Source organism: Arachis duranensis, chromosome 5 (genome assembly GCF_000817695.3).
Source record: "Arachis duranensis cultivar V14167 chromosome 5, aradu.V14167.gnm2.J7QH, whole genome shotgun sequence".
NCBI lineage: Eukaryota > Viridiplantae > Streptophyta > Magnoliopsida > Fabales > Fabaceae > Arachis > Arachis duranensis.
In genome coordinates, this window is record NC_029776.3 from 43,941,764 (window position 1) to 43,946,908 (window position 5,145).

The 5,145-nt window shown below is 33.3% G+C and overlaps 1 pseudogene; it reads left to right on the plus strand.

Annotated features, from left to right (window-relative positions):
- The first annotated feature begins 3,096 nt into the window (after positions 1-3,096).
- On the plus strand, positions 3,097-4,878 carry LOC107489243 (cationic amino acid transporter 8, vacuolar-like; annotated as a pseudogene).
- Positions 4,879-5,145: the final 267 nt, after the last annotated feature.

Sequence of the window (5,145 nt, forward strand, 5' to 3'; positions counted from 1 at the left end):
GAATTAACTATAGCGGACACTATCAAAACTGGATTAGAAGCCAAATTTCAAGTTGCAAATACAAAATAAATAAATAAAATTCACATCGAATATCCTAAAATCGGTTCCATGACCACATTCAGAATTTAAAAAGCCTGATGATTAAAATATATATTGATCTTAACTTTGATGCTTATTAGATTGAGGGTTTGTCACTTTACCAAAAGTTGAGAAATTGTTTGTAAACCTAAATATACCAAATGATTGGTTTCCAGGCAAGGCACAATGGACTATTGATTGAATGAAATTAAATTAGATTATAACGTTTGGTAATAACAAAATGATTTTTTTTTTTTGGTGAAAAAGATTTATACTTTTAATTTGTCATAATATTTGTTACGGACTAGATCACCAACGGATTCAAAAGCCTGCCTAAATGTATTAATGTTGTAGAACTATGTTTCCGTTCGAGCCTCATTTTCAAGGCAATGATACTGACCCTTCAACTAATAATTAAATTTCATAAACTCATGATAGATAACAAATAAAGAGCTTTGAACAAATTAAGAACATTACTTTCTCGTTTTAGAAAAATTTAACACCCCCTCCCCTACAAACTTCTACATATTCTTATAGGTAACACACGTATCCAACAATAAATTTGGCCCCTCAAAATTCAAATACCTTGGATATGCCACATGTAATACCTTTTACATGAAATTTCAAACACCCCCTTGCACTTTTTACATAGAAATAGAAAGAGAATTTGCAATTCCAATTTTTTCCCCCACTTTGTGACATATACATACAAGCTTATTAATTAAGAGTCAAGAGTGAATTTTAAAGCAAAATATGGTGCCCTCATGATGGAGCAAAGGACTAGTACTATGGAAGTTGAGATGATCAAAAAAATTAAAGCCACTACTTTTTCTAACTAACAAATAGTTGGACAAATTGTAAACAATGTGATCACTACTATTAATTACAATAAAAGAACACGACTTCAGATTAAAAAAACTTATTTATCGAGAGAAGTAATCTTAAATATAAGAATATTTATAAGACAATAAAAATTAGTCTAAAATAGCTTAAAATTATTTATTTTATATTTTTAATTATTGTTTTTTTTATTTTATATTTTTTAATTATTAATTATATATATATATAATTAAAAATATTAAATTAAATAAGATACCACCATTATGGCCTTAAATATTTTAAGTCTGCAGAATTGTAAGAGTAGTAATATTCTCATACTCTCACGATTTATTCGATCAAAAATAAATAAATAAGAGTGTCTTTAGGCAAAGTAGTATAGTAGGGCACGTGGTTTTGCTACCCTATATATGGCGGTGATGAAGATGGCTCACCATCCATCCATATCAGCTCAATCATGCACAACTATTTTGTCGGAATATAGGTTGTAACTCGGATTTTTTTTAAATAAATATTTTAAATATTTTATTTATCGTACCAATTTGAATGTGTTAGCTTCTTAAAAAAATAATATGTTGTTTTAAATAAATAATTTTAAATGACTAATTTTATGTGAATTAATGTTACTATTTTTTTAGAAATTAATGATTTTTTTACGTGATTTATATGTCCACTAATTTAAAATTATCTATCTCTTTCATTATTTAAAATTATTTATTCTAAAAAATTCAGTACAAATAAATATAAAAAAAGTTATTAATTTAAAATATAAATGAGATATAAATTAATTAAAATTAATTTAAATAGTAATAAAATAAATTAATTTTTACCTTTTAAATCGGTTAAAATCAAATTATGAATACCTTTTTATTATTTTAAAAAAATTATATGTTTATACTTACAAATATTCATATTTTATTTACCATGTAAATAAATTAATTATGATTATGTTTCGTTTATATTATAAAAAAGAGTTATGCAATATATACATTAAAATCAGCTACTAAAGTTAGCTACCAATATAAAATACATGCTGAAATATAAATACATATTAAAAATCAATTAAATCAGATATATATTTATACATAAATATATTGGTGGCTGATTTTAGTGATTAACTTTAATGTATAAATAACATTTTTATATAAAGAAATATGCAAAATATGTGAATTCTCACGTATCACAGGTGTACTCATTTTATTTGTTTAAAAATTGTCTTATCTCATTTATATATACTATAAATCAGATATAGTTATAATTAATTTGTTAAACGAGATATAATTATAATTAATTTGTTTATACTGTAAACGAGATAGTAATAAGACATAAAAATATAAATTATGTCTAAATTATTTATACTGATAAATAAAATATTTAAAATATATATTTCAAAAGAATTCGTTGTAACTCAGGTATAAATAAATCATTTTCCTCCCATTTTTTTTTCTTTTATCAACCTGTTTCCGGATTCTGAAAGGTTCAAATTTAACTCCTACGGTTATTATTGTTATCATAGAGTATCGTAATATAATCCTCAATCTTCTGCCTATACATTCAAAGATTATTTCCAATTAATAAACATATCACTGTGTCATTCGCTATATATATGTAGAATTATGGTGCACCATACGTTCCATAGGCACTTGTTATTATATTTTATTAACAATTTGCTGAAAATGGGCCAGCAGATGATGAAAACTATCAAAAAGTAGTGGTGAAATTTTCTTTTCTTTTTTTATTTATTAAAAAGAGCATATTAGTATATTAGATCCAACAAGTGTAAATATAGACAAGCTTACAACCGAAAACTTGCCACTAGAGTAAATGAATAAAAATTCACGTAAAAAGTTTGAAGTATATAAATATTAAACTACATCTGAAATATTATTTTGAGTGAATTATCAATTTGATTCCTATCTATTTTGTAGAATGATAAAGTAATTTTTGACGAATAAAGCAATCTATTTTAGTCCCTGTCCTATACTTCCGTGACACAAGGCGGTCCCTATAGGTGAATCTCCGGTAACTACAAACGAAAAATGTTGAGCTGTCACGGTGAACGTGTGTTAACTTACTGATGTAGATGAAGTAGACACCTCAAATGATTAGGGGTTAATTGCCCCCATCCACGTCAACCAAAGCGACCTCCCTCTACCATTTTTGCTCAACTCCTACGCCGAAATGGAGGAACCGCCACCACCGCCCACCTCCACCATCCCCAACGCCCGCACTCGGAGCTACTAGCGGTGGAGTAAGCAAGTCTTTTTTCCGGAGCCCTCATTCTAGAGCTTCACCACCTACCGGGCCGCCCTTGTCTCTACGTGCCCCCGTCTAAGGGATTGCTTCCTCAGCCGCTCCTCTGACAACAACGAGCTCAACGTCCTCCCTTACGCTAGTGAGAATCGCATGCACCGCTGCCTCACAGCCTGGGACCTCACCTGGCTCACTTTCGGCTCCGTCGTCGGCTCCGGAATCTTTGTAATCACTGGCCAGGAAGCCCTTACCGACGCCGGTCCCGTCATCGTTCTCGCCTACGCCATCTCTGGCTGCTCGCCCTCCTCTCTGCCCTCTGCTACACCGAATTCGTAGTCGATGTCGCCGTCACCGGCGGCTCTTTCTCCTTCCTCCGCATCGAGCTTGGTGACTTCATTGCCTTCCTTGCCGCCGGAAACATCCTCCTCGAGGCTGTTGTAGGCGCTGACGGCCTCGGCGGTTCGTGGTCCTCTTATTTCGCCAGTATGATCAAGAACGATCCGGATTTTTTCGGATCTGGGTGAATTCCTTCCAAGAAGGGTTCAACATGCTGGATCCAATTGCTGTTGTCGTTCTTTTTATCGCTAACGGTGTTGTAATGAGCAACACTAGGAATACCTCAATCATGAACTGGTTCAGCTCCATTGCTACTATACTTGTTATTGTGTTCATAATCGTAGTTGGATTTGTTCATGGTAAAGCCTCAAACCTAACGCCATTCTTCCTTATGGGGATGAAGGGAGTGTTCAATGTTGCTGCGGTTGTGCATTGGTATACAGGCTTTGACATGGTGGCAACTATGGCTGAGGAAACCAAGAACCCTGCCAGGGATATACCCATTGGTTTGGTTGGTTCCATGTCGATGATCACGGTTAATTGCTCCCCTGAAAACGACCACATTTTTGGTTGACGTGGATGGGGATAATTAACTCCCTGACCATTTGAGGTGTCCACATCTGCAACATTCATCCACATCAGTAAGCTAACACATGCTCACCATGATAGCTCATCATTTTCCATTTGTAGTTACCGGAGATTCACCCACAGGGACTGCCTTGTGTCACGGAAGTATGGGACAATGACCGAAGTGGATTGCTTTATTCGTCAGGGGTTGCTTTGTCATTCTGCGAAATGGACAGGGATCGGGTTGGTAGTTCACTCTATTATTTTTGATAAACAAAAATATATTTTAGTCTTTATGAATTTATTAACGATATATATTTTTGTCTACCAAAAACAAGTCGTTAATAGTTTACTTAAACCAAATGCGCACTAAAAATTACTATGTTTATTAGGATTTACTGTGTCTAGTAGGATTCAAAAGTCATACACAATCAGAGTGCTTTAGGTATTAGTGAGATCAGATTAGGTCTCATTAATCTCCAGTTTCTAGAGAATAATAATAGAGTCAGGAGAACCTTCATATCATCAGAATTATCTCCTAATCCTAATGCCAACGAGGAGGAAGAGGAAGAAATTTTTATGTTAGATGAGGAGGATGTGCAAAAGGGAGTAGACAATCACAATAAAAGCCTAATCAGAAGATTGATGGCAAATAGGGGTTTTTCTGTAGGAATAATGGAGGTTGCGTTCAACGCTATTTGGAATCAGCCGAAGGGATTTAGAGCGAAAGCACACGGAGATAACATCTTTCAATTCTTCTTTGGAAAAGAATCAGAATTGATTAAGGTGGAACGAGGATCCCGTTAGCTCTTTAAAGAGTATACGATTCATCTAAGACAATGGTAAACGGATATGCAAATCGAGAATGAAGATTACTCTGTGATACCAACGTGGATTCAATTGTGAAATATGCTAGAGCACTGTAACACGATTGAATTGGCGAAAAAGATAGGATAAAGATTAGGGGAGGTGCTGGAGGTGAATAGTTGTATGGTGAAAGGTAGGGAGGATAAAATAATGAATGTAGTAAACTTCGATATTACAAAAATCTTAAAATAGTCTATTAAAATTGCC